At 35.7% G+C, this 24,109-nt stretch overlaps 1 protein-coding gene across 8 annotated transcripts in view; it reads left to right on the forward strand.

Moving 5' to 3' along the window:
• grik4 (glutamate receptor, ionotropic, kainate 4) overlaps nt 1–24,109 on the forward strand; it is a 647,232-nt gene that overhangs the window by 170,612 nt on the left and 452,511 nt on the right. For 5 of the 8 annotated variants that reach the window (XM_073923686.1, XM_073923682.1, XM_073923684.1 and 2 more), the window contains one exon: nt 10,128–10,285. The gene's annotated coding sequence lies outside the window, so the exon portion shown is untranslated. The remainder of the gene's footprint in view (nt 1–10,127; nt 10,286–24,109) is intronic. The other 3 variants (XM_073923683.1, XM_073923685.1, XM_021466413.3) reach the window with 1 other exon arrangement.

Raw genomic sequence — 24,109 nt, forward strand, 5'->3', positions numbered from 1 at the left:
CTGTGCATTCATTAGTATCGCTGCTAGGCATTAAACATGCAAAGACGTCATTATAATACATTTGCATATTATGTTACTACTGTGTGTGCAAAGACCCTTTTTATTTGCTTTGTTTGTTTGTTTATCAGTAACTTTTGAAAGCTGGTTTGGGGAGTCAAAATTGAATAAAGTTGGGTTAGAAATTGGGTTAGCATTCATTCATTAAATTTGTTACTCTTTTTTTTTTTTAGTATTTACATGCACTTTTTTAATCTATGCTAAAACATGAAATCGCTAATATTCACCAAGGTTACATTTATTTTATGAAAAATACAGTGAAATAGTATTTAATGTTGTGAAGTAGAAATACAGTTTAATAGAACTGTTACTTTAATATAGTACTTAATTATGCATTACCTGCCTATCTAAGTTTTAGCAATAACAAATAATAATTTGACTTCTAGTTGATCATGTGGTATCAGAAGGGGCTTATATGAAAGGCAAAGGCCTCTAGATAATGCTTATTTTACTAAAATAAAATATGATCATGCCTTCATTTTTAATTATTAATTCTTACAGTAAGGTCTGACTTTGCTTAGACAAAAGTCATGTCACTTAACAGAAATAATGTACAGTATAGAACAAAGTGGTGGTGCAGTGGAAAAAGAAACAATATTTTGTATATGGTGATTCACATGAGCTTAGACGACTGCATCCACACATCTCTGCAATGACTCAAATAACTTATCAATATAGTCATCTGGAATGGCAAAGAAAGCATTCTTGCAGGACTCCCTGATGTTCATGTCTGGTGACTGGGCTGGCCAATCCTGAAGCACCTTAACCTTCTTGGGTTTTAGGAGCTTTGGTGTGGAGGCTAAAGTATGAGAAGGAGTGCTATCCTGCTGAACAATTTGCCCTCTCCTGTGGTTTTTAATGTAATGGGCAGCACAAATGTCTTGATAACTCAGGCTGTTGATGTTGCCATCCACTCTGCTGATCTCTTGCACGCCCCCAAACTGAATGCAACCCCAAACCATGGTTTTTCCTTCACCAAACTTCACTGATTCCTTTGAGAATCTTGGGTCCATGCTGGTTCCAATAGGTATTCTGCAGTACTTGTGATGATTGGGATGCAGTTCAACAGATGATTCAATCTCCCAATCTGCCACTTTTCCAAATGATCAACTAGAAGTCATGTTATTATTTGTTGCTCTTATAACAGGAATAGACAACAAGACTTTTGTCAGGTAGTGTATACGTTAGTATACTTTAAAATGTATTTAATTCCTGTGATGACAAAGTTGAATTCTCATCATTATTACTCCAGTTTTAAGCATCATATAATTTCAGAAATCTTTCGAAAATCTATAAAAATAGGATTTTTTACTTTTTGATTGTACACTTTATTTTAATACGCAGTTCATGCTGTTAACAAACCCTTAACTAAGACATTTGGCTCAATAAACTACAAATTAGCTGCTTAATAGTAAGGTAGTAGCCAGTTTTAGGAATTGGGTAGTATTAAAAATGTAACAAAATATGATATTTTTTATAAGTGCTAATAAACAGTTCATATCCTATTAATAATCGGGTAATAAGCTAGTAGTAAATTGTTTCTAAACTGAAGTGAAACTAAAGTGTTACCAAAAAGATAATACAAAACAATAGAACAACAACAAAAAAATCTTATTATCAGTAGAGTATCTGTTGGAAATCATGCTGACTAAATTATTGTGATGGACAGATACAAACTACCACGTTCTTTAACTGATATACAGTCATTCAAATAGTGATACATTAACCAAATCACCCCAGGAGAATGTATATCAAACATGGTGTTTAATTTTGTCTAATCAGAAATCGCCATTTTCATTGAGACAATGCTAATGCGTTCTGCATGTTTGATAAGGAACAGGCAAATGTGATCTGTTAGATTAACTCTAATCTGCTCTAAATCCCCTTCAAGTGGAACAACAGCATGAATACCAATGTATTATTCATCACGACAACACGCCAGGATTTTTCCCCATTACAGCTATTACCTTAATTGCCTTCATACGAGTTTGCTTCCGAAGCCTAATGAACATATCTGTAATTTCTAAATGTTTGATTGGGGAAACAAAATGTTTGCTTGTCAGGCAAGGAATGACATGTTCTTCAGTAGATAGTACAGCTCATTTAGGGCAGTTTGAATCTGTTGAATCTGTTTCATTTGCTGAATTTTCTTTTATTACTATTGTTTATTTTCCCCAAATTCCACTTTTTCCTGTTCGCTTCCAGATGTAAACACTTAACGTTTCTGTGATGAATGTGTGTGTTCATACATCTTTGCAATGACTCAAATTTCTTATTATCAAAGTCATCTGGAATGGCAAAAAAGTAATCTTGCAGGACTTCTAGAGTTCCTCAGGATTCTTTGAATTCATCTTTAATGCATCCTCCTTTTCCCAGAGATGCTCAATAATGTTTAAATCTGGTGACTGGGCTGGCCAGTCCTGGAGCACCTTGGCCTTGCTTATAGAAACTATGATGTGGAGGCTGAAGTATAAGAAGGAGTGCGATCCTGCTGAAGAATTTGCCCTCACCTGTTATTTGTAATGTTATGAAGAGCACAAATGCCTTGATTATTAAATGTCTATTTCCCCAAATTCCACTTTTTCCTGGTCGAATTGCAGATACTTCAAAAAATGTCTTCCAAATGTAAACTCTAACATTTTTGTGATGATAGGCTTCCAATAGAAAACCATTCTAAACATGCTAGCAATGTACTAAACATGCCAAAATGCTAAATTATTTTAGAACCATACTAGCAGTGTTTATTCGTGCTAGCAATGTGCAGAACATCTCAAGATTTATTTTTTTCAGCATGTTTCTTGCATTACTTTACATACAGACACCTTGTTTTATTTCCCAGAATTGTGTTGCGGATGGAAAGGCATCCACTGCGTAAAACATATACCAGAGTAATTGGTGGTTCCTGATAAATCAGGTACTAAGCTGTAGGAAAATGAATGATACCCTGTTTTAGTACACTGCTAGAATGATACAACTTCTGGCAAGTCTTAGCACACTGCTAGCAGGAGTTACCAAACTACCAGCATGTAGACCACTATATCAATCCAGTATACTAAAAACATGCTAGCAATGTGCTAAAACATGGCTAGCATGTGCCAAATTGTGCTCGGATATATTCTGAATGTTCTAAACCATAATAATAGTGTGGTAAGACATGCTAAATACTCACTTAATCATGTTGGCACTTTAATAAAACCTGGCAGCAGTGAGTTAAATCATGCTGGAAATGTGCTTGTAACCTGATAATATATGCTAGCATCATGTCAAACACACTAGCAGCATGTAAATAATGCTAGCAGTGTGATAATTTTAGCTGTAAACATGATAGAAGTGTCATAAACCTGATAATCTGCGTAGCGACCATCAAATCATCTATCAAATCCAACCAATTCAAACTTTTTTTTAGCTTCTTTAAGATTTTGACTAATATTTCTAAAGCTTACCTCAAAGTTTGCCTTGATTAACATTTAGATTTTAACTTATTTAGTTATCGAAGACATTCCATGTTACACAGCTAGACGAAATCGGAGCGTATAAGCTCCATCCCACCCTGCAGATATTTCCTGAAGCTTTTCAATCAGACACCAAAACCCACCGCAAAGAATGAGAGCTGATTTCATCTCCAAACCTCAAAGACACTTTGCTTTCAGAGTGTCATTTATGCCTGTCAAAGCACATTCGAGCAGCTTTCCTTCATTTAACAACCACTTGGCATCAAAAAAAGCCAATTGAACCAAGGCCATTCGATTTATGAAATGAAGTCTGTCCGTATACAGTACTAATCCCACTAAAAGGACTAGCAAAATAAACATCCCAACTTATGCACTCCAGAGGCACTGAATAAATTCTCGATGGTCCCACACAGCCAGCAGATTCTCCCCACGGCTGTGTGGACATGAATTTCCCTCCTCCTTGAATATATATATCACAGCTTCATTACTTCTATAGTGTTGTATTATATGGTCTGCTTTCCCAACATCCCACACTGCTGTCGTTTCTCCAGCCCCTCAGCCACTGGCAGAACTTTTTATCTTCCGTGAGCGCAGGGACAGTCGGGATGCTTCATTGACTCTGATGTGTTTCCGCTGGTGGTTCGAGGTGTAGAGGAAGAGAAAGAGAGAGCCGCTTTTCTACATTGCTGAGTGGGAAGGTGGCACTGCAGGAGAACTAAGCAAACTGCCACTTCCTGCCTAAGGATAAAAAAGACATGCTTTATGCCTTCAATCTCCTTAAACTGTTTTCATGTGAGAGATTTTTCATTTGATGTGTCGGATTGTGCAAGGTTTATGAAAGTTTTGTGTAGCTCGGCCTCTCTGATCTTTTTTGCAGACAAATTACAACTTTTTTTTTTTTTTTTTTAACAGGGAAAGAGCCTTGAAAATGGTGGTTATAGAAAGACAATTAGGATTCTCCCTTGAGACCTGGCAAGATGTGAAAGATTAAAAGCAGTACCAGCAAACTGGGGGTTTCTAAGTGAAATGATCAGATGGAATATTCTTCTTTTTTCTTTTTTTTTTTTTACTTTCACAGAGTTGGTTAGTAATGCTAATTAATGCCAGAAGGTGGGACTTGAAGTTTCTTGACCACACTATCACAGTATATGGTCAGTAACTGACTATTTTATAAAACCAACATTGACTCATTCTAAAAACATAACTCTATATACATTTCTGGAGATTGCAAATTATGTAGCCAGAGGAACGTATGGCTGCATTTTGTCATTAAGAAGAACACTGTGGGATGATATGATGCCATTGCTTTTCGTGCTTACTAGCTGACTGCTTACCATGTGGGTAGCTTTCCCGCCGTTACCTGTTTGTCCAATGACTCGTTGTGTATGTCAAAGGATTGGAGATGCAGAGCAGAGTTGATCATGACGTTAAGGTTTGAGTTCGGTCAAGATCGGATCCAGAAAGTGGGTAAGACAAAAACAAAGCTAAAAAAAATTTATCAAACAAGTAAATAGCAGGGTGGTAAAATCTGAAAATGTGGTAAAGTCAAGCTGCCACGAGAGCTTTTCTTTTTCTGGATTGCTTTTCAAAACACTGTTGGTTGGGTTTAGGGAAGGTGGTGGGTGGGGGGATCGGCCAGCGGGTCAGGCAGTCAGTCAACAGCGGCCTTTGGTGGATTTACTCTGGTGGAGATCAGCAGGCCCAAATGGTACTCGCAAGGGAAATTTAAGTTCTGAAAAAGCGTACACTGCGCCCTCTAGTGGATTTGTGAAAACAAAAACTGAAAAAGAAAACGTAGCTCCTCAAATCAAATAACTTTTATTGTCACATCAGCAGCAGCACGTGTGCTATGATGAGTGAAAAGCTTAGGTGCTGGCCTCAGACAGTGCAAAATACAACAGCATACTCCCAAAAAAAACAAAAACAAAAAAAAGGACAATATACAATTGACAGTGATATGTTCTATGAATAGGGGTACCCACAGTTGTAGGCAGTATTGTTTCAAGTATGGATTGGTTAAAGTGCAGTGCATGCTACATATTGATGGTGTGCAGTGAGGGGTATGGAAGAGTCCGTGTGGGGTGTGTTAAGTGTTTATAAGCCTGATAGTCTGAGGGAAGAAGCTTTCCTTCATTTGGCTAGTGCGTGACCGGATGCTGCGGATCCGTCTGCCTGAGGGTAGCAGGGAGAAAAGTCTATGGCTTGGGTGGCTGGAGTCGCTGATATTTCTTTTGGCTTTCCTCATGCACTGCCTGGTGTAGATGCCCTGGAGGGAGGGAAGCTCACTTCCTACTACGCGTCCAGCAGTTCGCACAATCCTATGTAGGCCTTGCGATTGCTGCTGGTGCTATTTCCATACCAGGTGGTGATACAGCCAGACAGGATGCTTTCCACAGTGCAGGTGTAGAACGAGCGGTGGATGTGGGGGCTCATTCCAAACCTCCTGAGAGGCCTGAGGGAGTAGAGGCGTTGTTGTGCCTTTTCCAGCACTGCTCCTGTGTGAGCAGTCCATGTCAAATCCTCAGCGACGTGTACTCCTTGGATGTATTTGGCACTCTCCAGAAATGTTTATAGGGGTACGTAATTAGAATGAGCCTGTGTTGTAAAACAAACTATGCTTAAAAAATTATATTTATTTATATCTTTTTTTGAATTTTGAGAAATTAAAAATAGCCAAAGCTGTTTTTATTAGTGGGTTAATAAGCTTGGTTTAGTACATTTTTATAAAAATGTTATTGTTATTATGTACAAGTTTTATTAATATATATATATATATATTTTAACTTTTGCAAATATTGTACTTATTGTAAATGACTTGCATCCCTTAACATTATATTCCACATAATACCTAATGTTAGGATTTGCCTAATTGCCTGTTCAGTTTCTGTGTTTTCATAGTTGAATTGGGGGAAAAAAAATGTTCCATGGCTGTTTAGTTACTAAACAGGCCATTAGCTGTGCACTGTTAGCATGTGGGTTTTAAGGGCTGTTGTACTTTATAATCTCAGATATGTGATTAAACTGGGATGCTAAATGGCACTTACATAAGCTTGGCTCTCCAATTACTCTTCCTGCTTTTTCTGACAGAGTTGTGATGAATCCTCAGGTGGTTGTTATACTAGCATTAAATGGCTGGGTCATCACCAGGAGCAGTTTTAATCCTCGTCTGAGAAAGGGCAACATTAACATCCAGTGAGGTTACATAAATGTTCATCTTGTAAATGACATTTACTTTCTCATTTAGTGTAAAATTTTCTGGCAATATTGTGCAGAGTCATATTTAGGATGCAAACGGGCATCCAATTTCTATATTGGGGATAATTCTACCCAAAATGAAAATTGACTCATTTACTAAACCATTGTTCCAGACCTTATTTATTCTGTTCAACATAAAATATTTTGAAGAATGTTGGAACATGAAAGCCAATTTGTTCCATAGTATTTTTTTTTCATCTATGGAAGTCAGTGGGTGCTGTTTTCCCAAAGTTCTTCCAAATACAGTATATCTAAAAGTCAGGATTGACACAAGTAAGTAAATTATGACATGACTTTCATTTGGGTGAACTTAGAATATATTGCAATGCAAAAATAAGGTGAGACTTCCATTTTTCTTTTTTATCTTTTAGAGTAGTGAGATTTGAGTTTGCTTGTTTCCCCTCACAATATAATGTTGAATGGCGGACAGATAAAATATGCAGAGCTGGAAAATGTCATTCTAATGCAGAGGAATCGGAAAAGATTAAACAAGGACATTTTGAAAGCAAAAGCTACATATAAAATGTAATGAAACGTAAGGAAATGAAATGAAATTGAACAATCACTCAGCCTTGCTTATATGGCAGACTCTGTCCGGATGCTTAATTTAAAGTGCTTTTCTTCAGCTTTGATTGTGAAAGGTCATTTTGAGTCACAGAATGCATATTTTTGTGATTATGTAACAACTCCATGTAAGTAAAAGTTTTAACAGACTTGCAAAGTATTTGGTTTGCTTGATTGCAGGACTTGCCAGATCTGTCAGGGCAGTAATGCAGTTTGCTTGTGCCAAGTATTTCAAGGGATAGATCACCCAAAAATAACAGCCTGTGTTTACTCAGCCTCATGTTTCTTAATACACGTATGCTGTGAATGTTTTTTTTTTCCTATATGCCGAAAAAAAGTTTCCTTGAAAAATTATATATATATATATATATATATATATATATATATATATATATATATATATATATATATATATATATATATATATATATATATATATATGCTATACATTTTTATTTTAGGGTCAAAGGGTCATTTTTGTTTTATAGGGTCAAAGTTAAGAACTATTTGAGTATGAGTAAATGACTGGGATTGACTTTTTTTTTTTAGTAAGTAAGTAATGTGTATTTTTAGTAGTGTGCAGCATCTACTTGGATGATGCAAAAGCAGCAATAGGTCAACGGCGCCAGTGCGCTCACCATCCATGATTGGGAGGCCATGATGGGTAAGGGCCGATTGAGGGAATTTGGTCAGGACACCGGGGTGACACCCCATTCCCATACTCTTTATGGGATTTTAAATGACCACCAAGAGTCTGGACTTGTCTCATCCGATTGACGGCGCCCACTGACAGTATAGTGTTCCCGTCACTTTAGTGGGACATTAGGACTCACACAGATCACAGGTTGAGCGCCTCCTGCTGGCCTCATTGACGCCACTTCCAACAGCAACCTACTTTTCCCATGTGGTCTTCGATCCACGTACTGACCAGGCTCAGCCCTGCTTAGATTCAGTAAGTAACCAGTCTTGGCTTGCAGGGTGATATGGCTGTGGCTTTTTTGGTTCAAAGTGTCAATTTTCTTTTAAGGTCAAATTTAAGAATTATTTGAGTATAAGTAAAAGGTTAGGAATATTTGAACTGGCTCTTTTATTGCATAATTTATATTCTTAATTAAAAAAAATATATATATACATATATATATATATATATATATATATATATATATATATATATATATAAATGTGTATGTATATATATATATATATATATATTTGGGTATCATTGGACAAAACAAAAAAATGAACAAACAAAAAAACACATCATAGTCACAAATCATACAATCAAAACTGGAGAGTTTCAATACTAACTAAAAATTGGGTCACTGGATTGCTCTTGAGTCATAGATTTGTCAATTAAATCAAGAAATTGACCCCAAGTAGCCAAAACTGTTTTTATGGAGCTAGTCCTTGAAAATCTCTCCATCTAAATAACAGATATCACATTAGAAATCCAGTTCTGGAATGAGGGGGGTAAACGTGATTTCCAGTTGTTAAGCACTAGTCCAATTGTTAAGCACTTTAGCCAACACCATGCCTTGGATTGTTTGAGGGTGAGACGATGTATTTTGTGAGAACCCAAAGTTGGTAAGTTTGGCATCTGGTAGTTCTGCTATAAGCCTTGGAGTACCAGTCAAATATGTTTGTCCAGAATCTATTAAGTAGGGGACAGAACCAAAAGGCATGAACAACCGTGTCCTCTTGCATCTATCCACATTGATGAGACTGAAGGGAAGATTCTTATGTAGCTTGGCTTTAGTGTAGTATAGATAAATGTATGACCTTGATTTGAATCAGTTGGTGTCTGCTGTTGACTGAGCATGACAACACTGAAGTCAAACAATTGTCCCATGTGTCTGCAGAGAGTTTGATTTCCAAATCTTTTCCCCAGGCAACTCCCCAGCATGCACACAACGTCATAAGATGTTAATATTGGGTTAGGTTTAGGTTGAGATGTCAGGTGATCAAAATTCAATGTCAGTGTCTAAGGACAACGTTATTTTGATGTCCAATAATGACGTCACATGATTGAGGTTGTTTTGTTGGAAAGTGACCAATGTCCAACATCAAGCTAACATCTTGAGCCAACATCAGTATTGCAACATCAAATACTGACATTTGTTCATCAGGTATGGCAACCAATATCCTACATCTGATAGATGTCATAGTTGTAACACCCCACAACATCAAGCTGTAACATCATTTGACATTGTTATTTGGTTGATTTTTAGGTTAGACATTGACGTCAGACTGACATTGGGTTCTGATGTCAACAAATAAACACACACATTTAGAAATAAGATTTCTAGGATCAGGGGGAACTGTCTCTTTAAAATGTTTGTCATTTTGTTCATCTTTGCCATGAATCTTTATTATTATTATTATTATTATTATTATTATTATTATTAATATTATTGAGGAATCTATAGTTTTGATCCCCAGAAAGAACAAGTACAAAAATAATTTGTTAAACTTGAACTTGTTTTTAAGGCTATTTTAGAAATTACATTTATTTATTAACTTTTATTTGTGCACAACACATAATTATGTTTTTGCTGCATTTTATGATGTCTTATTTTGGATTTTTTTTTTATTACTAGTATAACTTAGAAAATAGCACATTTTTTGTTATGTTTTTCAAGTTAAGATGTGAATAACTTTGCATCTCAATGAGTAAATATTGATAGTTTCATTTATTTACACTCTTGTCATGCACATCAGCAACTGTAGATACTCCAGAAACACCGGCAGACACTTCACACCTGAATCCTGACCTATTCTTGATTCTGTGTGTTCTTTTAGCAGGACAATCCCCAAGTGCCCTATCCAGTGGGTTCAGTTTTTGAGTGGACGGGATTCTGTGATGTGGAGAGCTGCTCCGGAGTTGAGAGCCCAATAGTACACCAACAACTTCCAGAGCCTCAAGATGGATTAGAGCTTCACGCCTCCGGAGATCAAAGGTAAGACATGTATAGTAATGAGCTTCTGTACTGTGGGAGCCTCTTCTTGTTTGTCTTGAATGCGTTCTGGATGGCTATTACTGTCCATTGCATATTTATGAATGTGCCGGCGAGGTGAAGGAGTGTTTGATGTGCCTAATTGTACCGCAGACATTACATTTTTCAAGGCTTGGAAACAATGATGGACTGCAAACAAACACTTGTCCGCTTCAGCACTTTACTTTTTTTTTTTTGTTTGGAAACCTGCCATGCTGTGTGCACAGAGCCATATGAGCCTGCCAGAATTATTGTGATTATGAATGTTGCACAGATTTATTGCTTGGGGTGAAACAGAGAATGTAGAAGTGAGAGGAGAACAAGGCTGCCTTTAGTCATTAAGTTTTCCAGTTTTTTGACATGACTATACAGTGTCCTCCATTAATAGTGGTAAGTATGAGCAAGGAAGGCTGTGGATAAAAGGCTTATTAGTAAAACTAATTAACAGACACTGTTTTTGGAGTAGCGTGGAGTTTTTTTTTTTTTTTGGTGCAGTATTTGGTAATATGTTACTTCATATTGTGCTTTTGGAGACATTTTGACCTCCAGATAATGTCTGTGCAATAAAGTTGATGAAGACAGACATATTTGTTCTTCCAGGTTGATTCACAACACCTCCCGGTGTCTGTAAAATTGAAAGTAACTGCCCTGATTATAGAAATGGGCCTTCTCAGTGTTTGCTATTTTCTAGCCAGTTCCTTTTTACCCTAGTGATGAATGACTGAGGCTGTACAGCGGATCCGCTGTATCCGCTGTATTTAGCTTACCTAAATGGGGTGTTTCTTAGTCTCGAAAGTTTTTTTTATTTCAGTATGTTGATGAACTTCCAACTGAATATTAAGTAGGGGGCAGGGCTTTCTTTTTGCACATCATTCTCTCATAGCAAACTAACGGTAAGAGCAGCATGGTTAAGTACATAACGGTTGATTTAATCAAACTGACGTCAACAGAGAAGGACTAAAACTCCAAACACAGAAACAAATGGTCAGATTTTGATTGAACAAACAAAAAACATTTTCAGTGGATTAACTTGCGCAGATTAGACTTGAAACATGAAGCAGCCATTTGTAGTGGTGGCCAAACGCATAGCAGACGTTCTAACGTGACCTCAATCAATCCCACAATGAACCTCAATGACGCACTGTGAAAGTTTGTGAGCCGGATGAATTTCTGCATCTGACCACAAGATGGCATCCATGGCGGAATACTGTAAGTGTAATTTTTTCAATATATTTGATTTATTTGTAAATTAGCATTTGTATACATGATAGAAATCAAAATATGTATTGTATATGTATTGTAAATATTTATTTCATTACCAATAACCAGCTTGGTAAATGTTAAATAACTATCAACAAAGAGTCAGACTAAGTAAAACATTTAATCCATCTGAGGGATTTACAACAAGTAAAGCACAAACAAAACAATCCCTTCCAGGGCACACATTCGCTCACTTGTTTTCATTTACTCTTTTAAGTGTCCTTAGTAGAGCTAAGAGGCAGTTTCAGATGCTGCCTGTTTGATTTTGGCCTTTGTGTTTCTTCATATTGATACCCCAGTAAAACAGGAGCTTATAGCTCAACGATTTCCTGTTCCTAGCTACCCAAGTGTACTAAAAAAATGGAAAATATTAATGTGAGTAACAACTCCAAATCAGAAAAAAATTAGGATAAAGCAAAAGTAGGATACAGGCACTTGACTGGCCTGCCTGCAGTCCCAACCAGTCTCCAATAGAGAATGTGCGGTACATTTTGAAACACAAAATGCGACAATGAAGACCTCATACTGTTGGCCACATTAAGATTTGTTTGCAAAAAGGGGACAAAATTACTCCTGAAACACTTCTTTACTTGGTGTCCTAAGTCCTTAAACGCCTTTTAAGTGTTGTGAAAAGGAATGGCAACATTACAAACTGGTAAATGCTTTACTGTTCCAACTTTTTTTTAAATGTGTTGTAAGAACCAAAATTGGAATACATGTTTGTTGTGAAATAAAATATTTAAAAATCCTCGAGTGAGACATTGAATAACGTTTGTTGTATTGTCTGCAATGAAGTACAAGTCAAAGTAAAAGTACACACTGTCCCAACTTTTTCTGATTTGTGGTTATATTTTAGAAAAATCTTGTTCATATAGGTCAATATCTATGGCACACATAATTATTAAGATTTTAGTTTTTTATGTATGTTACTGTTTTGTTTGAAGTTGTTTGTTCTCAACAAAAGCAGAGTTTTTAGTGACATTTTGATGGCATAAAGCAAAGTATCAGAAGGTTAAAAAAAGAAATAAATAAATTTATAGACTTCCTTGCGCATATTTACCAAGGGCACATGTACTGTATTAGAGGAGGGCTCTATAGCTGTCAGGGAGCTGATCTGTGTCTCTTGGTTTTCACATATGTACCTTATACAGTACCTACAGTACTTAATTCCCCATTAAAATGCTGAACACTGACAAGATAAATCAAAACGACCCTTTTTCAATTCATTTCTGCAGCTTAAAAATGAGGCAAGGAGATTGTTGGTGTTGTACAAAGAGTGTTATTAGACCAGTCAGCGATTTATTGGAAAAAGGAGGCTCACAGAGGGAATATGAGAGAAGGGCCAGGATCATTTCGTGGTCTCGCGTATGTCCCGCTGTGCGCAGAAAAGAGACAGAAGTACAGAGAGCTTGCATGTGCTGTATTCACACTGACAGTCAGTGTATCACTGGGGGACACAACTCACTGTGTTTTGGGTCACTGGAAGATGTTGCTTTATAGCTGAATGCTAATAGTGGGCTGCAAAATAGATCTTTACTTGTTAAAAAAATTGTTATATGTGTTATTTTCTTTTTAAATATTTATTATTAGTGATTGTGGCTTATGTAGATATCAGTGCACATTGAATTTTGCTCTTAGAAATGATCAGCTATTGAAAAGGATGCTAAAATAGTAAAGAACCACTTGAAAATCCATTTACTCTGGACATATTAAACAATGGTTATCTTTGACTTTCATATAAAATGTCAACATTAGTTATTATATGGCACTTTTGAATGCTTGATTTTGTTTGGTCAATTGGAGTACCATGTTATCCTTCAGTAATAACTGACAGCACAGGGTCGTGCAGGTGAAATCAGAAGTCTACCTCTCAAATCAATATCTCTTTCCTCCATTTTTAATTTTTTTTTATTTTGTGAAAAATGTATAACTCTACAATGTGTCTGCACCTAATGCAAGTGGTACTGTTCGACTATAGAAACAATAGAAGTCATTATAATCACATATTTTATGTATGCATTACATACATATTAATATTTTCTCCAATCCAAAGTCAATGCATCGCTGCTTATTTCCATGAAACTCTGCTTATCTTTATTTCATGTCAGAGCATGCCCATATATCCTCACTTTATGTGTCAGAAAACTAGTGGAACATAATAATAATGGTAACACTTTATTTTAAGTCACAATTCACTATATTAAACCATTAACTAACATAAGCTTAATAAACTACTAATTAGCTTTTTATTAATATTTAGTAAGGTAGAAGTTGGGTTTAGGCTTTGAGTAGGATTAGGGATTTAGAATGAGATCATACCTAACTACTAACGAACATTAAATATCTTAATAATAAGCAAGAAAAACAACAGTAGTTAATAGCATGCATTGTGACCTAAACTAAAGTGTTATAATAATAATAATAATAATAATAATAATAATAATAATAATAATAATAATTTGTAATGATAATGAAAGTCTTTACACTGATATACAATATTGAGAGCTCCAATCCAGATGCGATGCCTTGTTTCACCTCTGTCTGGAATGGACTGTTATATACACTGCAGGCTGCTCTTTGTGTAAATGTCATTATCGAATATAACTTTGGAAAACGCATCGTTAGCTAGTAATGGCAACACCTCATAAAGCAGTGCCAAGGCAAAACATAATTGGCTTCTCACTTGAGAAAGCTGGTCAGCTTGCAAGACTGGAAAATAATTGCTGCCTTGCGGCTTCCAATGCAACTAACTGTTTCTTTGTTTGCTTAAATGGTTCCTTAAATTTGTTAATTTTTTGATCTGACACATAAGTCACATTACAAACTGCATTAATAATAAAAATGTATTATATTCATATTACAGCCACAACACAAAGGGCCTCAGCTGTTGAAGCATAAGGGTTTTATGGGCCTGTTTACAGTCGGTAATAACGGAATCTCAAATACAGTATGTCTTAGGGGAAGGTCTCACTCTCTTTCTCTCTCTTTTATTTTAAAGCTGCATGTACAGTATTCAGAAAAAAGTGAATTGCTTGTTTTAATGCAGCAGGACACATTAGCATTTACACAACATATGCTATGAAGTTTTTATTCATTCTTGATCTCAATCTGAGACTGGGCAATATATTCAAATGAACATTCACAGTACTTTCACGACTCATTTGCTGTCGATATAAAATAATTATGAGCCCATTAAATTTAATGTATTTTACAAATGGACTCTATAAATGAAAATAATCATGTTAATGTTAAATATCATGCATATTTGCATTCATTTCATGAAAGCATTTCTTGATTATAATTATGATTTAAATGAGTTTAGATTATTGTTAAATATTTTAGAGCATTCAAACATCAAGATGTACTGAACCTTTCCAATATGTCATGTTTTGAAAGCAAGCATGTATACAGTGTCTGCATTGAATTCATAATTCAAAATAAAGGCAAAATAGCAATATTGCGAATTTTTTTTTATCATAAATTTTCAATTCTGCATTCTATTTTCAAGTTGTGAAATATATCAGTAACTCTTTTTTTAATAACTGCACACTATTAATCATTTATTAAGCATTAGCAAATAGTTAATTCATCATTTAAGCATTACGTCTACATTATAAGACATTGGTGAGCAGTTTATAAAGATGCTGTATTCTTGACTTCTAAGCTCATTTAAAATGTGCTTAATTGTACTTTCATACTTTGTAACTGATAAACATTTCATTACTAAATTAAGTATTTCATTATTTACAAAGTATTTGTATTTAAGAGTTGGTGATTTTAAAGATTATTCAGCTGATTCAAATGTTATCACTTGATTGAATGGGCAATATCAGTAGTTATCAGCTGATAGATATGGGCCAGTAGGGGCTTTTTGTGCCTAATGGTAGGCTCAGAAGGTTGTTATCATCATCCACATGGATAATCAGCTATAGATCACGTAGAGTTATTTATATTATTTATTAAATTTCCCGTTATTTGTATTTTGTTAACGTCTACCCCTACCCCAACCCTAAACCCAACCGTCACGTAAAAACAGATCTGGATCTAGTGTCTTCTCTTTAAGTACAGATGATTAACCACAATAATTATTTATATTATTTATTAAATTTCCAATGAATTGTATTTTATTAACATCTACCCCTACCCCAACCCTAAACCCAACTGTCACAGTATTATAAAAACAGATCTGGATCTGGAGTCTTTTCTATAAGTACAGATGATTAACCATGTGGATGGATGATAACAGCCTTCTCATCCTACTAGTCTAAAGTCTATGAAATTTTAAGAGTTAGTTATTAATAGGACTGGATAATACCTTTTTCCACCCAGTCATAACAATACTTTACCCTTATTTTTACATTTTTAAAAAACATTGCCCTTAACTACACTATAAAAAGTGATCATTTACTTTTACCTTAAAAAGGTTAGTAAGACTATTGCCTTAAAAGCAACAAGTTGATTTTACTTTAAAAAGTGAGTGCAACTTGAAACTGTTAAGTTGATTTGATCTAACTTTTATAATTATGCACATTGTTCATTTACTTACAAATGTGAGTAAACCCGCTGCCTTAAAAAATTATGTTAAGCCAGTTAAAATAATTTTAAAATCAACAAGTTTACTCACTGATTTTACATGAATTCAATGAATAATTTATACAGTGGTGAAACAAATCTTAGTGCCAGATGTAAGTGGTTCAATGTCATTAACCAATCAGAAACTGAATTTACCATTGACCATCATCTGTTTCTGAACAGTCGTGTCTTTTTGCTGATCTCTTTTACCGTGGCTTCTCCACACCGGGCTGAGCACGTTTCACACTGTTTTGGTGCGGCTGATGCAAGAAGCACTGGTTTGTGTGAATGTATTCGTGACCATCGTCTCCTTCACAGCCACGGTTTCCCTCCGTCTTCACTTCCATCCTGCGCACCTGAAAGCTCCAGATAAGCCTCGCTGATGCTTGTCTGCTCAGGAACAGATTACTTTGTAAACTGCAGGCACAGTGGAGAGGAAACAAGGGAAAGGAGGGGGACTCGGCTGACCTGAGCGGAGTAAACTAGCGCTGGTTTGTGGTAAAGGGTTATGCCGTTTGAACGCTGTGCATGTTTTGTGATGCTCCATGTGGCCCGACAGTGACTAAGTTCACTGACTCTTCTTTAATGCTGTGAAATCAGCTCTTTTACTGCTGCCATCACACCTTTCCACAGCTGTTGGCTCTTTATGTCCCAAAAGGGCTGCCTTTTATTGCTTGATCATTAAAAGAGAGAAAGAAAAAAAAACAGCTTTGTTCTGAAATCTGGTGAGATGCCTGCAGTCTGCTCACGAAATATTGCTTCACAACTCAAGCACACACAGTTATATAGTTTTTGAATAAACTTTCTTAAAACCCTATTTAAATGCTTATGGGAACTGATTTGTCCACAAAAATAATAATATAAAACTGCTTCCCAACAAGTTTGATCCTGTGTTGTTGCAGCTCTTGCTTGGGGAACATTAGTCTATCAAATGACGAAATTTCATTAAAAGCTGTTGTCGCAAGACTTTTACAGTGGTGTCATTTCCAAATCTACGGTAAACTACTGGATTTCATTAATTTATATAATTTTAATACATGAAGGTTTTGATTTATTATTATCTACATAAGGCAACACCAATCTTGGTCATGGAGAGTTTAGCTCCAATTTGCTACAACACAACAGCCTGGGATTTTTAAGTATGCCTAATAAGACCTTGATTAGCTTGTTTAGTTGTGTTTGATTAGGGTTAGCGCTAAGTGACAATGGCCCTCAAGGAACTAGTTTGGTCTCCCCTGATCTACATTGTTCTTTTAAAATTCACAAACCAAAATATCTTCAAAAGCAAGTGGTGATTAGATGGTACTATCATGCACCTTTTCCATGACCAGCTCTTATTGTTTTCAAGCTTCCGATGTCCAGAAAAGAACTGGTTGCACTCAGTTTTTTTCAATTTTGTCAATTGGTGAAGTTTGGTTTATTAACATTGATGATTCTCTGGCTTGCTTGGTTGGGTATAGTTGAGCTGCAGATTTGTGAAGTTGATTTTCAGTGTATTAGTGCCTTCAGCAGTGACATTTTCATTACACTGATCTGAACTAAACTGAACTGAACTTCAATAGTGACATTTAGGGCCTACTCACACTATGCCATCCGTACCGTGCCCAGGCCCGTTTCCCGGATCTTTTAAAAAGTGTGAGTGCGCTGAATTGGGCTCAGGCACGGTTCACTTGGCCGGTCCTGGCCTGGTTGGAGGAGGTGGGCCTGAGCGCGGTTCACTTGGGCTTTTCAGCTCGAAACTAAAAGCGAGAATTAACTTTTAAGGGACTGGTTCATATGGATTGTTTGCTGAAATATTTGACTGCATGTCACTGCATATCAAACGACTGAAACTATATAACTAGAGAAATCTCCACTGTGCTGCTGAGTGACAGCGCTTCTTACTGAACAGCGTAGCATCGATGACGTAAGTGTGCCCAGGCCCGATTGTGGTGTGAGTGAGGGCCGTCGGGGGAGACGGAAGGGGGGACGGGACAAGGGTGATTTGGCCCGGTTTGAGGCAACTGTACATAGTGTGAGTACGGTCTTATACTAAACTGAATCTTACACACTTATCAACACACTAAATGAATGCATTAACCATAATCAACCTTGGATATACCATTAAACTTATGTACATAAAAAAGCAACTAAAAAGAACCATAGTAATGTCAAGAATGGTAAAGTATGATAAAAGTAAAAAAAAAAAATTCTGTGAAAGTCAATTTACAGTGTTTCCCCATGTACTGTAGTAAGGAAACTTAGGTGTTGATGAGAGTGATAATTTAATCTAAATAATGTCAGGTTATTAGTCTAATCATCAAGCATGGCAACTTCGCTCTGATTTGCTATTTTTGTTCTCCTTTATGATGATTTATTATCCTGATTCTAGCATTCCCATGCTGCTATTGCCCTTAAAAGCCTGTGCTTTAATTCTACTAATAAATTAAAAGATGTACAAGGAAATTTGTATGTGCATGACATGAAAGATATAGATTGTACTTCATGTTAGCTTGCATTTTGCTCAAATGTCTGATCATTGTATGATTTGTTGGAGCTATGAATTCAGTAATAACTAAATGAATGAACTACGGTGATAACAATAGAACGTACTATAATGGGCTAACAATGCTTTATGAAGCTCACTTGTCTCTCTCTGTCAGAATATGCATTCACAGTACTGAAACATGTCATGAAAGTGATATATTGACAAAAAGATTGCCTTGTACAACCAACTATGACACACAGTATGAGTGCCTTTATGATGTAGCCATCCTGTAGAGACAGCTGCCAACATCGATTGTCCTCAATATTTATTTTTCCATCTGAAGTTATGCTTTGATCATGTAAGTTTCTGTGAAATCTGGTATCTGCAAATTGCTTCTGTTCTAAGTCAGCAAGTGTGTGTAGTGTGTATTCAGAGGAAAATAATGCAGGCTATCTATTTATTTAAAGCACAGATTGTTCACCCTTCTGAACTGCCCTTTTTAACTTTGCACTTAAAGGGATAGTTCACCCGAAAATAAATAAAACATTCCTCACCATTTACTCAAACTCAAGTTGTTCTAATCTTTCATGAATTTCTTTCTTCTGTTGAACACAAAACAAGATACTCTGAAGAATGTTGAAAAAAATGCAGCCATTTCCATCCATTTTAAATTAACGTTATTAAAGAGATAGTCCACCCAAAGATGAAATGTATTAATTACTCATCCTCATGTTATTGTAAACTACAGTTGAAGTCAGAATTATTAGCCCTCCTGTTCATTTTTCCCACAATTTTTGTTGGATGGAGAGCAGATTTTTTTTATCACATTTCTAAACATGAGTTTTAATAACTGATCTCCAGTAACTGATTTATTTTATCTTTGACATGATGACAGTAAATAGTATTTGACTAGATATTTTTCAAGACACTTCTGTACAGCTCAAAGTGACATTTAAAGGCTTAACTAGGTTAATAAGGTTAACTAGGCAGGTTTGGGTAATTAGGCAAGTTATTGTATAATGATGGTTTGTTCTGTAGACTATCGGAAAAAATATATATAGCTTAGAGAGAGTTAATCATTTTGACCTTAAAATGTTTAAAAAATAAAAATAAAAATAAAAACTGCTTTTATTCTAGCCTTAGTAAAAAAAAAGACTTTCTCCAGAATATTATCAGACATACTGTGAAAATGTCCTTGCTCTGAACATCATTTGGAAAAAAACAAAAAAACAAAAGGGGTTTAATAATTCTGATTTCAACTGTACATTTATGAGTTTCTAACTATTTTGAAGAATGCTGATTGTTTGGAATTCCATAGTTGAGAAATCAAATTACTATGTGTGTCAATGGGCAACCAGCATTCTTCAAAATATCTTCTTTTCTGTTTAACAGAAGAAAGAAACTCCAGCAGTTTTGGAACAAGAGAAGGATGAGCAAATAATAACAGAATAATGATATATATTTTTATTTTGGGTGAACTGTCCATTTAATAAAATACTTAATTTGGCATTAGTGCAGTTTAATCAGCAAGAAGCCATCTTACTGACTGTCTATGCTGTCTTACAATCTCCTTTTCTTCCTTCCTTTTTGCTTATGTGTATGTGTGACAAATTTATCTTTTCAGGGCTCTGCTAAAGTTCCTCTTGGGCTTTCATCTTAACTAGCCCCACATTAGTATTCGGCAAGATTTGCTCTTGTTTGAGCAGCACTGTGTGCAAAGTTGTTCCAATATTTGTCTTTTCAGTTTTGAGAATGTCCAGCTGTTTTGTGGTACCGGAGGAATACAAAATGCTAGAAGAGGTCTGACGGCTGAGGTGTTTCCGTTTCTCACACGTCGCTGGAGAAATTAAATTATTGGGAATGTTGTTTGTGTCTTTGGCAGAGGAAGTGAATAGGCCCGGCCAGCCATGCATGGCGGTGTGGTTATGTGAGGATAAGGCCTGAAATGTTAGATTCACTTACAGACAGGTCTCTCTAACACATAGTGGATGCGTTTTGAATGCAGGAAGAGCCTTTGCATTAAGCGCAGATCCTTCGCCTCAATGAAACCTTCACCCAAGCCGCTCAGAGGACAAATGCATACATGATGTTGAGCATTTTAGCCATATTCAGATGCCGTTTAAAAATTCAGCACGTAGCGATGTTTAAATTCAAGACCATATCTGCCGCTTCTGCTTTCTTTGAAATAGAGAAAAATTGTGTATTTTGAAAGTGAAAGCTTTGTGCTGTGGCATCCCAAGGCTCAATCTCTGAAAAAGCTGTAGCTAAAGACGTTAATCTTATAGTAAAGCGAGAAAGAAAATGACTACTGCAAAGATATGTTCTTTCTGCTTTTCTAAAGGTTAGAGATTAAACTGGGTTTGTACATGTTTTTAAATGAATTAAACGTGTCTATTTATACTGGTATATACTGGAACTTTTTATTCCATAAAATTATCACATAATGATTGACAATTATAAATAAATAAATAAATAAATAAATAAATAAATAAATAAATAAATAAATAAATAAAAACAAGGAAGAAATAAGCAGAAGGTACAAATATAAATCTACTAACAAAAGTTGGTGCTTTTGCTACTGCTATGAGTGTGATATTTCGTCGATGACATAATCATGTATATAAAATAAGAATATCAAACACAGAGAATCTAAAAATCCTTTTGTATGAGAAACTACTTTCTTCCGCCATTCAGATCTGTAGAAATGCAGAAACCATTGCTGCTTCATAAACATCACTTTAGAGCTAGTATTTGAATGATTCTCTGGCGTAATATCTAAAGTGATGACAAAACAGGTATTATTGCTCACATTTTAAGATAGTAAGGCTGAACGGCATGAAATGCCATAGGTCTAGAGACATTTCCCAGTTTTTCTCTATTGCAATTGAGAGATCACAATAATTAAACCCGAAAAAGCTAAAGCAAAGCAAACACTACCAGAATCCCTACCAGACTGTACAGCACTACAACACACAAAAGAGAGAGATAGTCCAAACCCAAAAAGAAAGTCACTTACTGGACTTAGAAATTACTCTGGAATTATGAGTTTTGCTCCTCTAAGGTCTAATTATGTGGTCTCTGTCGCCATTTTCTGGCGAAATGTCAACTCTCTTTGCTTTGCTCAGTATGATAGGCTGATGGATGCCGACACGCAGTATCTCTGAAATTATACACATTTAGGAACTTCATTCTCGCCTAAAAAGCCTTAAAACTACATTGTTTTCCAACAGCTGCAATATTTGTCCAACTGTATTGACTTTATTGATCTGCTGTCACTCTATATGGGCGGAGCAATACAGAAGGGTGAGGAAGCTACATGAATGCTGTTATTGCAGTATATCACACAGCATTCAGCCAATCAGATTCGAGAATGAGACAGAACTGTTTGTGTGTGTGTGTGTGTGTGTATATGTGTGTGTGTGTGTATATATATATATATATATATATACAGATGTTACTACTTCAATGTGTTCCTTGTGCCGCCATTCATGCCGCGGCGACAGCGGTACTTGATGCGCCAGCAGCATTTGACCGCTGGGTGGCACTTTAACCACAGATATTCAGCTTTGCCTTTTCACAATGCTAAACAGACTGTTCTGTAGGCGTAACTTACTGTATGTGATGTTATGTGTTCAATTAAAATATAATTTTAATTTAGTTTTTCTGGTAATAGACATGCTCTTACACTATACTATGCTGTAGAAATACATGGTGAGAAGTCAAAAAGCAAATATAAGAATTAAGTTATTAGCCTTCAGTGCCCGATTAAATTGCGTTGGGGTGAAAATAATGTTTTGATTTCTTTGACTATCATGGCAATGTTATAATCTCAAATCTTAAACGTGCGCATATGAAAAACAGCAAAATAATATAGATTATCATGCCGGTAGAGCACATCACCTCACAGTTGTGAACTTGCGATCACCTCAACTTACATTTAATTTTTTTTTACCTGGTTTATTGTAAACTTATTAAGTGCAAAGAGGATTCGTTTTGGAAAATAGAATTGAAGAAATGAAAGACAACTAAAATGAAAGCACAAACATTCAGTACAAATAATTAGTCTTAAATAAATAAATAAATAAATAAATAAATAAAGAAAGAAAGAAAGCAGTCTTTTAGTACAAATATAGAGAGATGTAGTGTTGGCTATTTTGATAGAACTAAGACTAGACATGTTCATTTATATTTTTAATTTACGTTTTTATTTACATTTTCGTTGTTGATTATATTTACGATCTCATTTTATGTTTCAATTATAGTACATAATAATAAACGAATAATGAAAATAAATGAATAATGAAAATAGGACATAAATTAAGTCTGGCAGGTTTATTTTTAATAATGTAGTTTCAGTTCCGTTTTTTGTTTCAAAACGTCAATGTTCTGCTTTAAAGTATAACTGTGGTTTTGTTTAGTTTTTTTTACTTAATGGCTCAGTATGTTTTGTATTTTAATTTCATATTCAGTCACCTTGCATATGCGTGTGAAATATAATGCCGCATAACCGCGGAAAAAGAAGAAAAGGCGGTCAGTTAAAGCTAATTAATCAAAATTGGCTATATTAAAATACAGCATTTATGTTAATACAGGCAGAGTGTGAACAAACTAAGGCTAAGATATGCCTTTTAATGCATTTAAAAATATTTGCGTCCTTCTTATAGGCTACAGGCAACTGGTGTATAATAATGTTTTTTTTTTTTTTTTTTTTTTTTGTATGGTAAAGGACAATGCACATTATGTTATTGATGTAAACTTAGGCTAAAACTTACCATTGATAAACGTGACCTACCTCAAGCAGATCACTTAAAGTGTAATAAAAATAATGTTGCCGCAGGACATAAATGAAGTCCCGCAAGTTTATTTTTAATAATTTAGTTTCAGTACTATTAATTTTTTTCTCAAAACGTCAATAGCACCTTCAATAATCTAAACATTAAAGATGGACCGCAAGATGTGTTGAGTGGCTATGTGGTGAAGAACAATGGCAAAGCTAAGGTGTGATTATTGTAATAAACTAATAAGTTATAAAGCAGAGTCCTGACCAACAGGGCTAAGCATATGCGGTTGGCTCATTCTTCACGAATATAGAATTAAAATTATGGCGCGTTAGGTTCATTGTGCATCCCGCAGGTGCCACCAACAAGGGTTGTGCATTTGAGTTTTGGCTCATTCTTCACGAATATAGAATTAAAATTATGGCGCGTTAGGTTCATTGTGCATCCCGCAGGTGCCACCAACAAGGGTTGTGCATTTGAGTTTAACTTTTTGAGCGTTATAAGCAGCTCGTTGTTAGTTTTTTTTTTATTTAAATATATCGAGCCGAAACTAAGCAGCGCATTCTCTCCGCCTCCTCGTTTTGGCTGGACACGCCACTGAAGCAGGAGAGACACTTCGTCGTTCATAATCTTAGCTGATGTGTCGGAGTCGAAAGAATATATCAAAGAGGAATGTTCTTTTGACAGTCCCGATATGTTCAATCTTTTTTT

The sequence above is a fragment of the Danio rerio genome, chromosome 15 (assembly GCF_049306965.1).
Source record: "Danio rerio strain Tuebingen ecotype United States chromosome 15, GRCz12tu, whole genome shotgun sequence".
NCBI lineage: Eukaryota > Metazoa > Chordata > Actinopteri > Cypriniformes > Danionidae > Danio > Danio rerio.